We start from the raw sequence: 12,794 nt of genomic DNA, 5'->3' as shown, positions 1-12,794 counted from the left end.
AACACATGATTGGTCTTCCACTGGTATTCACAGAATGAACAAACAGCAGCCAGAGAAGTCAGAGAACAGTGAGGTTCATGTAATTGAAACTTTTGGGAAAGGATTAAAAAACGACAGACCTTTTTGCACATAGGGGAAAAAGAGGGTAGGAAAACCAGCAATAACTCAGAACCAGATGCCATTCTATCATCCCTTCCCCAAAGTCCCCCACTGACAGGGCCACAGAGTGCCTACGAGACAGAGCCGGTGCCTCCCCTGCCCTTGCCTTCTGGTGACCTCAGGCCTGTTTCTCTCCGGGTCCCTCCGGTTCTTCACACAGCCAGCTCAGGCTCAAGAGCCTTATTCCTCCTAGCCATGTGAATTCAGAGAGAGGGGACCCCCGAGGTTGTTTTGCATTTGCACTCTGGAACCATCTTCAGCGCTCCTCCCCAGGGAAGAGGAGCACAGGATCTTGCTCTTGTAAACCGTGGTAGCATTCCGAGACAAATTCCTACCTCTCAGGGCTCCACACTCTCAGCGGAGCGCACACGTGGACGCACGCACACTGGTGGCCACAACTCCCTGAGCTGATGTCCCAGTTTCCTTTCTCAATTAGCACTAGACTTCTGAAAGCTTAATTTTGTTATAATTTATTATCTCAGTTGGGGGTGGCCAAGGGAGAAGGCAGGGAATTCCTCTGCCACAAGAACATCTGTTTTGCTGGACAGCAAAATTTAACTTATGACCTCAAGACTTGAGCAGGAGCTTACAGATCATTCGATCGGGTTTCCTAATTTTATACATGGGAATACTAAGGCCTAGAGAAGTTATGGAACTTGCCTGGGGCCACCAAGCTAAATAGGGACAGAGCTGAGGTAGCACTCAGGCTTCTTTACTCCTAGTCCAGATTTACCCATCCTAATTTCTTGAGTTTGGCTTCTATCTGAAACTGCTCTTTCAAAGGCCAGTAATAGCCTCAATCACCAAATACAATGGTCCTTTCTCAGTCCTTATCTAGCTTGGCAGTGCCTTGGAACAGAACCCTGCTGCTACACAGAACTTCCGGAAGCACATTCCCTCCCCTGGGGTTCTCAGCAGGGTGCTCCTCCCTCTCCTCTGACTCCCAGCCCCTTTTCCCAGGGGGAGCTACTTATGAGCCTACCTAAGGTAGGTGTCCCTGCTCACCTCCACAACGGGGTGGGCTGGGGTGGGGGGGTTTCTCCTCTCCATCTGCATACTCACCCCAGGGGAACTGCATCCACTCTCATGGCCTCACCACGCAGTGTTGCCAGCCCTGACCGCTCTTCTAAATGCTAGAACGACTTCCTAAGACACTAAACGATGTGAGCATAATACAAAAGTTATCCTTCAAGGACCCAAAATTTGTGCTTGTGCTTTGACTTGCCCTCTTCTGTCCACACCCCTCTTCCCATTCCTATGCCTCCTAACTTGATGGCATCACTAAACTCCAACATCCAGGCTCAAAACTGGGAGGACTTGTCTGATCTACTTTCTTCTCCCCATGCTCAAGTAGACACCAGGTCTCACCCAGTCCACTCCCCAAATCTCTTCCCCATCCAGTTCCTCACTGCCTTTCCTTCCAATTTTCCAGTTCAGACTACAGAAATCTCCCTGCTTTTAGGCGTCTTCTCTGGTCTTCCTCTTCAAGCTCTGCTGACTTGGCATCCTACTACCCTACCGTGGAGGGTGGCACATCCTATTCTGTATTCAAAATACATGCACCTTAGCGAAGCAGTCTGGGAAGCCCACAATCTAGCTCCGCTCCTCCCTTCTAATCACTTCTCCTCATACTCCCACAAGCGCTATGGTCCCATAAGACTGCCCACTGCTCCCTGATGGTGCCCTGCACGTCTGAGTCCAGCTTCTGTGCTTAGCTCACACTGCTTCTTCTTCCTGGATGACAAGGAGACCATTCCAGCTGAAATTAGTTTATGTAAAAGAAGGGATTTATTGGTTCACATAACTTTCAGGTCCACAGAGCCAGCTTCAGGGATTATAATAATTACTGTCAGATGTCTTTCTGGCTTCCTCTGTCTCTTTCTGTCTTCTCCTCATTCCCTCCCTCACGTCCCAGTCTCTCATGATAAGCAAGCTTCCTCCCTGCAGAGTAATGGAGATGTGGAAACATGGCCCCAGACAGCACCAGGCTTTCATCGTTCCAACCCAGTGAAGATCTTGCTGGGATCCCAGATGAAGAGCTTCTTTCTCGTACTGACTATCAAATTTCAAAGAAGGACTCTAACTGGCCTGGACTGAGTCTTATCCCATCTGCCAGTCACTGTGGCCAGGAAAATGGGATTTTGTGAATGGCAAGGGCTGGGTCACACACCCACTTCTTATCTCCAAGTGGCAGGGGCCCAGTGATGGGCAGCCTCACTGGAACAGCCTGGAACGAGTAAAATAATGGTGTCCACTGAACCCTCACTTCTCCACTAGCTGTCTTGAGGCATGTGTGATCCCTGAGCCCTTGTCCAAATTAAACTCCATCGTTGCCTCTTCTGGGCCTTCGTGGCACCAGTCTGTCTCCTTCAATTGACTCAAATCTCTGAGGGCAGGAACTGGATCCCTCGGTGATCAGTGTAAGGTCTTACTCAAAGGTGTGACTCCAGAAAAATTTTCACAGTCTGCAATTACTATGCCTGATTATTTGTTTATGAAGTTATTGCCCGAGTCCCCTGGGCCTTGACTTGCTCACCACTGAATCTCCAAGCACCCAGCACAGTGCCTAACATATAACAGGTGCTAGATAAATACTAGGTAAATGAATGAATAAATGAATGGTTTGAATAGAAGAAAGGTTACCAGTCTTTGGTGTTCCAGTAAAGGAGTACAGTTGCTTTTTAATTCTTCTCACTTCAGCAAAATAAAAGGTAAGGCAGGAACCCCCTCAACATCTTCTCCCCATCATCCCCCTCGCCAAATTTCTCTATGCACTCCCTATCCTCAGTGCTCTCTGGCAGTCTCAGGGAAGGTGACACACATTCGTGTCAATACCAGGTCACCTAACCATATTCTGCACCCCATCTCTGCCCATCCTTTTGGGGCTTTGCTCCTTCTACCTATACCTTCTTTCTTCTTTCCTTCTTTCCTATACCTTCGACATCTCCTTCTACCTGGGCCCTTTCCTTTCTGCTTCTCAGTGGATCCAGGTCCCACCATGCTAGCCAAACAAACAATAAAAATAAAGCCCTTACTCAACTCTATTCACTCCCCCCTCCCTTCCTCCCTCCGTCCCGTTCCTTTGAGAACCCATGGTTCTTTTCCAGGGATCTCCATTCATGGCCTCCACTTGCTCAGTCCCACTTACTTAAAGCCCACTGCAATTTGGCTTTCCTCCTGCCACTCCACTGGGACAGCTCTTGCCAAGTTCACCAACAACTTCCCAGATCCCCTGGGCACCTGTCAGTCTTCAGCTTATTTGACTACTGCAGTATCTCACTCAACCTCTTCCTTCTGGAAATTCCTTCCTTCCTTGGCTTACATGCTGCTGCTTCACCTCAGTTTCCTTTCCATCGCTCAGCTCAGCGCTCTCGGTTTCGCTCACAGGCTCCTCTTCCTGGAGCTGGGGCGCATGCACATGATGGGGGATGCATCCTCTGTCTTTTCATTCAGCCTGGTGAGGTGACCAACTTTCACAGCTTCCACTGCCCACAGCAAGCACAGGATCCCAAACTGACCCTTCTCCCCAGGTGTGTCCTACGTCCTACCCCACATATCTGCCTGCCTGCCGGGGATCTCCACGTGGATGACCCACAAGAATCACCAATGTGAACAAAGTAAGTCATCACTTTTCTCCGCATGCCCTCCCCCTCCCTCCTGCATTGCTCCATCTCAGCGGATGGCACTACTACCCTACCAGTAGCCCAAACTGGGAATCCTAGACTCATTCTTGTCTAGATCCTTCATTTATTTATTTTTAAAGATTTTATTTTTTTAAGTAATCTCTACATCCAATGTGGGCTTGAACTCATGACCCCAAGATCAAGAGTCACATGCTCTTCCAACTGAGTCAGCCAGGCGCACCCCTGTCTATATCCTTTAAAATGAAGTTCCTCGGGGCGCCTGGGTGGCTCAGTCAGTTAAGCATCTGCCTTCAGCTCAGGTCATGATCTCATGGGTCCTGGGTTGGAGGCCTGTATTGGGCTCCCTGCTCAGTGGGGGAGTCTGCTTCTCCTTCTTTGCCTGCCCCTCCCCCTGGCTTGTGCTCGCTTGCTTGCTCTCTGTCAAATAAATAAATAAAATCTTTAAAAATAAATAAATAAAATGAAGTTCCTCTCCAAAGCCCTTCCAATTGATTATCAAATAATTTCAATTATTCCGTTGCCCAAATATCTCTTAGTCTGTTTCTTTTTCCCACTCACTGCTTTAAGGTACTTCTTAATCTTTTCCTACCTGGATCACAAAAATAATTTTCCACCTGGTCTCTTAACCTCTGGACATGGTTCCCTCTCGTCCACATAGGTGATCTTTCTCAAGTGCAAAAATGATCCAGCCACCCATTTCCTTAGAACCCTATGATTCTTGAAAGTTCTCATCACAAGAAAAAAAATCTATAACTATGAGTGGTGATGGATGTTAACTGGGCTTATTGTGGTGACCATCTTGCAATTTACACCAATATCAAATCATTACATTGAATGTCTGAAAGTAATATAATGTTGTCAATCGCACCTCAGTAAAAAAAAAGCCCTCCTGGTGGCATCTTACTGTATTCAGAATAAAATCTAAAGTCCTTAGCATAGTAGACAAGAGCCTTCATGATCTATCTCCGTTTTCTCTTACTCCTTCATCTCTGGACAGTCCTCTTAGAGACTGTGCTCTCATCAAACCGAGTTATTTTATACTTCCAGCCTACTCCATGCGCTGACATATCTTAGAGCTTTTTTACATGTTGGTCCCTCTGCCTGGCATTCCTATTTTCCACCTGGCTAGCTACCACTCATTTTTAAGACTCAGCCCGTGGGCCACTTTCTCCCTGAACTTCCTACCTAGAGATGGTGCCCTCCATCGTCCCACAGCCTCATGGGCTTCCTGCTCTGAAGTACGAGTGTCTTTTACATGTCACTCCCTTTAGACTAAGTTCCGGAAGGGTAGGGACCTAGACCTTCCTCTCTACTTCCATGATACCATGTATACGTCCAGCATACAGTAGATGCTCAGTAAATGCTTATGGATGAAAAGATGGTTGCTTGATGGATAGATGGATGGATGGTTGAATGGATGTATATACTACTATTCTGTCTTTCCCAAGTCTCCTCTGAACCACCTGCTTCTACCAAAGCCAAAGTCTTCAGTGGCAGCTTCTCTCTGCAGCCGCCCACAAACGGCCCACACTTCTGAGGCAGCAATGGAAAATGATTTCAGGAGCTGTCCAGATGATGGTTAGGGAACACTCTGGTATCAGCATCAATATCAAACGTGAGGATGGCCACCACCTCCAAAAGGAACCCCGCTGCTCAACCAAAGCTAGTGCCACCCCATCTGCTGATGGGTACTGGGTCCCAGGCTGCGAAGCTCTCCTCTGCCCACACTGGTGGTGGTCTAATAAGAACCCCCTAGGGCTAGGACAGAAAGGACACAGGCTTTGGAATTAAACAAATCATGGTCTGAATACATCACTGTCACTTACGAAGCTGTGTGGCTTTGAGCAAGCCACCCAACTTCTCTGAGCCTCACTTCCTCATCTGTAAGATGGAGTTGACGGCTATTTTCCTCATAGGTTGATGTGAAAAAACAAATAAGGATAATGGATTGCGTTGAATATGATGAATGCTATGGTCATCAAAGTTTTCCAATATTATTATTCTGGCTTATGTACAACTGAGTTTGAGTTCCTCATGAACCTCATTTCTTTCTCTTTTCTTCATTTATCAAGCATTTATGAAGCACCTCCTGTGTGTCAGACATTGGGCTCAGTGCTGTATTATGTAAGTCCCCATCCCTACTTTAAGGAGCCCTCGTAAGGAAGGGGCACCAAGACTAGCAAAGGAGACAGATACACTATGCACATAATTACTTGACAATATGTAATAAGCGTTAGTGCTCTGAGACCCTGGATGCAGGTGACCCGGAGTTGATTTTATGGCATGAGGAAGCTGTCCCTATAAAGTAACAATTTTCCATGGAAAACCTACCAGTTGGCTATGACATAGAGAATCCAGGGTAAATTCTTGGCTGCGGAGTACTATCCTTACATGTTATTCCCCTTTCCTCCTTCTTGGTTGAGAAATTAAGTGAGTAGGGGGACAAATTTAGGGCATTGACTATTAGCCTTGAAGGATTTTACTTTAATTTTTTTTAAAATTGTGCTATGAAAAGCACAATGTTTTTCCTCTTCTCTGTAAAGAAAATTAGAACTAAAGATGGCTCAGCAGATAAAAGCTGTGGGCGGTAAATACTCCCACTATTCCCCCCTGCATTTCAGGCTTCTAAGTTTCTCTTTGCATTTACTGGATCTTAGAGCTAGGAACCTGAAAGAGACCTGAGAAATTCTGTGGTGAAAGCCCACGTTCTAATTAAGAGATGAACAAACCGAGGCTCAGAGGGACTAAACGACCTGCCCAAAGTCAAGTTCGAGAATGAGTCAAAATTAAAACACAGTTCTCCTGACCTTCCCCTTTTACTGGTCTGCAAATCTCCCAACCCCTGGGATTTACAGCCCCTGTAAATCTGATCCCAGGCTAGTTCCTTCACCTGCAGCCATCCTCAGTGGAGCCAGGCTGTCTCCATTTCTAAGAATCCTGGAAGCCACAAACAAACCACTTCTCCCTCGAACATGTCACTGGGGCTCTCCTCCCAGAAACATCCTGTTTTTTACTAACAGGATACTTTCAGATCCTCCTCTTTGGTTTGAGAACCACATCTGCACGAAAAGTTTGGTTAGAGGTGGTTTCCTCAAAATGCCTCTCAGGACTATGACTTTCTTGGCTGACAAAGCTTTGTGGTTGAGGTTGCTATTCTGCAATTCTCTTGGCCTTCAAAGAGCTTTCATAGGTACCCCCTACCCCTGCAGGACGGAACTGTAATTGATGCTTTTATGTTTAGAACCTCGAATCAAAGCCATCAAGACCCTGAAAATGAAGGCAGTTCCCAATTTCGTGAACCACTTAGAACAGGGAAGGAGCTGGGGGAAACGGAACCCCCCGAGAGGCAGGGGGAGAGCCACTTCTCTTGACTCCCGGTCCAGTGCTCTTTCCCACTCTTTGTAATATCACTCCAGCCTCATGGGCTGAAGCAGCTGCACCATCAAAAATGTCACATCAGTTATGACAACACAGTGTGTTACATAACTGGCGCTGCAGAGCAGGCAAGGGGAAGAAGCCATGAGCATGAACCACAGCGCTCCCCTTCTGGCTCTCAAAGAAGGTAAGGCCCACATACTTCAGAAAAGCACTCCGTATGGGAAGGGAACACCCACTAATCAGTCAAAGGAATAAAAACTACAGCTGACATTTGTATAATGATTTCTAGAACACTGTTATAAGGGCATTTCATATACTACATTATTTACTGCTCACAACAACCCCATCAGGTATTTTTATTATCAGCCCCATTTTACAGGCAAAGAAACTGAGGTACAAAAAATTGAGCAACTTGTTTAAGGTCACACACCTAGTTAGTGGCAGAGCTAGGATTTGAAGCCAGGTAGTCTGGTTACAGAGTCCATGCTCTTAATCACCTCTCAATTTTAGAGAAGCATGCTAAACGGCTTCTCTAAAAAAGAAACTAGGTATTTGCTTGAACCAGTAACAGGCCACTGCTCCTTCCTCTCCTTCCCCTCTATGCTAATGCCGGATTTGTTGGAAAGTTTCTTTTCTAACCAGTATTGTGTATGAGCAAGAAGCACAGGATAAACTAAGAATGTGATGCAAATTTAAAAGAATTCTGAGAATGGAGATCATCTGAGCACCGTTAAGCTGTTTACGGTGATGCAATCCATAAGGTAAAGGGCCCTGGTCGTAGTACCTGCTGTTCTTAAATTCATGTAGTATGTGTGTATACACACACACACACACACACACACTCATGAGTTTTCTTTCGTCAACATCAAAAGTTGTTCTTTGCAGTGTCAAGCCTGGGGGTAACCCTTTCCACAATGTTTTCTCATTTTGAAATCATCCCTTTCCCAGCTTGTCTATTGTCTTTCAGATCACGATGCGGCTCTTGTGATAATGGTCTGTCTAGCTTCGTAAGAAATGAGAGCCTGAAGGCACCCTGGGAGACAGGGAACCAAGTCCCTGCATCCAGATGGACTGACCACATGTCAGAAAAATAGGACCGTATTCTGCGCATATTAAATCTCCAGTGTTAACAGAGAGGGTACTGTGAGCCACTGAAAAACATGAGCGACCTGCCCTGTCTTTAGCGGATGTGGCACGCTGAGGAGCACTATAATCTGGGGAGTTCCAAGTGCTGGAGAAACAAGACAGTACTCTGACTCTGAGCACTGCAAGTCTAATCTAGTCCCAAACGCAGAGAACAGAAACTCCGGATTCCATTACGGCCATGTCGATCCCGAATGAAGCCTCATCCATTTAATCTAGTCAGGAACAACCCTTTCAATAAGCAGACAGGTTCTGCTTCAGAATCCAACAGGTAACTGAGGTTCAAGAGTTCCACGGCTGATTCCTGAGGAGATCAGGTGGACTGTTTGCCACTCTTCTGGCAGGAAGGTCTGCTGGTATTTACAGCTCAGTGAACAGTAAGCAGCGAGAGAGCACCATCCATCAGCAAAGGAGAACTCATCTGCTACTTGATCTGACATTCTGTTTGCGCTCATGCGGTCTCCAGAGAGCAAGGTGCATACAAGGTGCATCCATTTGAATAAACGTGGAGACAAGAGGAAGGGGGAAGGGCAAAGCAGGCAAGGAGAGGATTGCAGAAATAACAAGCCCACAAATCTAGAAGAGTAGCTCTCCAGAGTGCTGCCTCCACATGGGACCCTTTGGGGACGTGTAGGAAACGCCCTTTTAGACGGCTGCACTTCTACAGAGCAATGGCTACCCGTGGCCACTCCCCTCCCCACATGACTGCCACCTAGTAGGTGCTGCACAGCAGCGTGCTGAATGAACACAGGCTTGCCGTGAACCTAAGCCAAACAGGAGAGCCCTAGTTACAATGGTAGGGTCAGCTGGTGGGAGGGACACCCCCAGCTTTTGGCAGCAGGTGATGTCTTAAGACTCCCTGCCCCAACAGGATGGGGTCTGTCCTCGGAATCATAACCTGCTGTAAAGGCTGGGGTATTTGTATGGGAAAGGACGTCTGCACCAGGCAAATCCTGGAATTTGTTTTACAGTGGCACCGAGAAGGCACCTTGGGCGTGAGTGCACACATAAAGTGCTCCATTTTACTGTGTCCATTTATGTACAAAGCCAGCAGCTTGCGGGCCATGCCTCACTGCCACCTTCCAACTCTCTATCTTCCTAAAAATCCACTTACTGCTCCAGAGACAGACAGCCAGACCGTGACATCCCGGAAAACTCAACACCTCAAATGAGGGTGAACTGTGGTGCCTACAGCAACTCCACAAGTTTGTTTTACGTTTTCAACAGGTATGTAGTCCTAATAGTTGCCACTGCTCAAAACAGGAAGTCCCTTAAAATGATATTCTGTTGCTTCCATACTTCATAAAATATAATTCTTCAAGAGAGCTCTTTGTAAGGGTTTTGGTAATTAAATAAAATTAACACCTCCTTTTAAAATTTTGATTAGTCTGAATAAAGAGTCCCACGGATTGCAAAAATGATAAGGCCATATCACAGGTGAGGTCACGGCCTCCTAATGAGCTGAATTATTTAAATACCACATGTTAAAGAAGGTCATTGATTACTCACGGTGTGTGTAAAATTTTATTTCTGCTGTTTCAATGATCATTGTTTATTTCTCACTACTGAAATGTTTTGCATTGTCTGACACAGAGCTCCCAAAGGCTAACTCATGATCACATATACAAAGGAAAAAAACCCCAAACACCCCAGCAAGCTATGCTCAAATGAAACTTTTAATAAAGTATTAAGAATCAGGCTTTTAAAATGATGGTCTAATCTGTGGCATCTCTTAAATGGACGGAGGTTTCCCCCTATAACACGTATTAAGCAAAAGAATTTCAAAGGTCAGTCTCCCTGCAACATTCTTAGTCTGATGTCGGTGTTAATAGTTCGTTCTGAGCAGCATCTACTAGTCAGTCCTTTGTCGTATAACTTCACTTACTATGGCATATACGGAAACCTAGTCCTTCCAATCTGCATGCCACAGCGCACGGATGAGAATATGGGCTCAAAGGAATGGCTCTTTGCTCTTCTGGAAATGCTGATTTAAAAGGGCCTGGAGATGTCTGAATATCAATATTCTTTCTCTCAATCCAACGGGAGCTATTAAACCCCAGACCCCATGAGGAAATCATCAGATTCTCACAGGGCAATCACCCATGGAGAACTCTCTAATTTCATCTATCCAGGTGAAATAAAGCAGCATCCAAATTAATTCATACATATGGCCTGATAGGTTGCTCACCAATCACACTACACAGGCAAGTCCGAAACTGCTTTCTGTAAATGCCACCCAGATTTTTGGGCCCCGCCCCACCCACAGTACAGGTCTCCTGACTCAAGTGACTCTCAGTCAAGTGGCGATTGGGAAAATCATCTCTGCAAGGGAGGACTCAAAAGCATTTGTCACTAGGATACAGTGACACCAATCCCACATTTTGTGGTTAATAAAACAAGTCCTGCATCCAGCTTGGCATAAGGCCCTGATCTGATTTATTTCAAGCCAAGCTGGAGGGCTCACAGGAAAAGCTGCCATTCATGAATGCTTCAGGAGGACGGGATGCCAGGGTCCCTTGTGGCAAAATTTACATGGAAATCTTTTTCACTGACCTTTTGAACAAACCTAGGCTATTTCCTAAAGAGTTGGGTGTTATTTAAAAAAAAATATTAATACTTTTACCTACAAAATCTCAGTTTTGCCTGACATTTTTCTCCAAAAATGTGTCCGGTGGGAGTAAGAAAAGTGGGGGTGGAGAGGGTACAGGTAAAAGAGAAGAAATGCTCCGATACCTGATTTAACCATCTCAGACATCTCAGACATCAGGGCTTGACTTTTTCCCCCTCCTCAGTGTAACTAAATATGAGACGCATAAGACTTTCCTGGAAAAAGCCTACATACAACCTTAATTTAAGATTTCCTGCCGCAATATATAATTAGGAATTTTCGTTCTAAAATGGCACACCTATTTCCTCAGAGAACTCTGCTCTCTTTGAATAAAAAAGGCGATGTACCCTTTGGGGGACTGAGTATATATTTTTAAACTTCTTATTAAATCAACCTAATTTATGGGGCATGTTCGGGGGAAAAGCAGGTAAGGAATTGCCTTGGTGAACGCAAAGTTAATTTGCAGACTCTCCCCCCACCCTTCCCCTTCCCCGAGCCTTTCCGACTGCCTTCGGCCCCCTCCGAAGCGGCTCGGTTCTCTCCGCCGGGGCCCCGACTCCGTTCCGAACACTGCCGAGTCCCTCCGAGCCCCGCGCCCAGTCCGCACCGAGCTGAGCCGAGCGTCACCGAGCTGAGCCCCATCGACTTTTCCGGCCTCAGCTGGGCGCTGTCCACCACTCTCAATGCCTGAAACCTCACCCAGCCCTGGTGGCCAGGGCTTCTACCCGGCTTTGAGGCCGCCACCGCAGATTACAGACTTCTGAAGTTTTGAAACATCCCCCTCTGGGAGAGAGGGGTGGCGCTGCTTGCATTTACCGACCTGCAAGGGCTCCAGGCAGATGCAACATGCACCTTGTTGCAAAGAGCAATTCCCCAGGCCCCGCCTCCCCATCCATTTGGGCTGCACAAGCTCCAGAGAAGCCCCAGGCCAAATTACCCGTGGCTCAGAGGGGTGCGGCGAGCCGAGGGAGCCTCTGCAAAGAAAGCCCCAGGGAGCTCTCTAACGAAAATAAGAATATGTCAAACAGACGTGGGGAAATTGTCTCCGAGTCGCTACTCCCTACCATCATGGCGCCGCCTAGAACCCGCTTGTCATGCCTGTTACACATGCAAGATTTTTTGCATCTTGGTTCTGAAACCACAAGCATGCTTCGTCTCCCACCCACCTTTCTGCGAAAGGGGTTTTTATTTTCCATTGTTTTCCTACGGGATGCAATTACTTCAGCTATTCTGTCAAGTTGAAAAATAATCATTTTTGTTTACTGCACAGCAACCCCTAATTAGGAGCTGTGTGTGCACGAAGGTGTCACAGCAAAGCGACGTGGAATCCTCGCTAAACGGTCTTAACGAACTCCCCTGTCCCGAACTGACAGGCCAACGGAAGCAGCAGGGCCAGGAGGCCCTGAGGGCGCACACCCCTTCCCCGCAAGCCACCCCCTCCCAAGCAAAGCTGCCTGTGGGCTCACCAGGAATTGCCTAGTGGATGGGGCAAGAAGCAAGCCTGAGAGTGGGAAGGAGGGGCGAGGCTCCTTACTGAGAAAGTGTGGAAGGGAAGGAATATCCCATTTTGTTTTAATTTTCAACCATCACTCAAATCCACCCCCAGTTAATTAGGAGGGGAAACTGATATCTAAGGCAGAAGGGGGCGGCGGCAAGTGGGGCCTGAATTCCGCATTGTGGGTAGATTACAAGGAAGATGGCCTATGCAGAGTGTAAATAAATACACTGATAAAGGCCATGGAGTGAAGGAAAATTGCCCCTGTCAGGAGAGCAAACGCTGGGAGGGTGGGGGAGATGAAGGGGGAAGCAAGGGACGGGCATTCAGCCTCAACCAGTGTCTCCCTTCCACCTCTGCCTTGGAT

General features: G+C 46.9%; 1 protein-coding gene across 2 annotated transcripts in view; it reads right to left on the bottom strand.

The window, feature by feature from the left end:
- The window catches only part of GNAO1 (G protein subunit alpha o1), a 165,101-nt gene that overhangs the window by 150,432 nt on the left and 1,875 nt on the right, over positions 1-12,794 (bottom strand). The gene's annotated exons all lie outside the window — the stretch shown is intronic.

The sequence above is a fragment of the Ursus americanus genome, chromosome 21, assembly GCF_024610735.1.
Source record: "Ursus americanus isolate L20-20 chromosome 21, mUrsAme1.1.p, whole genome shotgun sequence".
In the NCBI taxonomy this organism is placed as follows: Eukaryota; Metazoa; Chordata; class Mammalia; order Carnivora; family Ursidae; genus Ursus; species Ursus americanus.
This window is presented reverse-complemented; position numbering and strand designations above follow the sequence as displayed.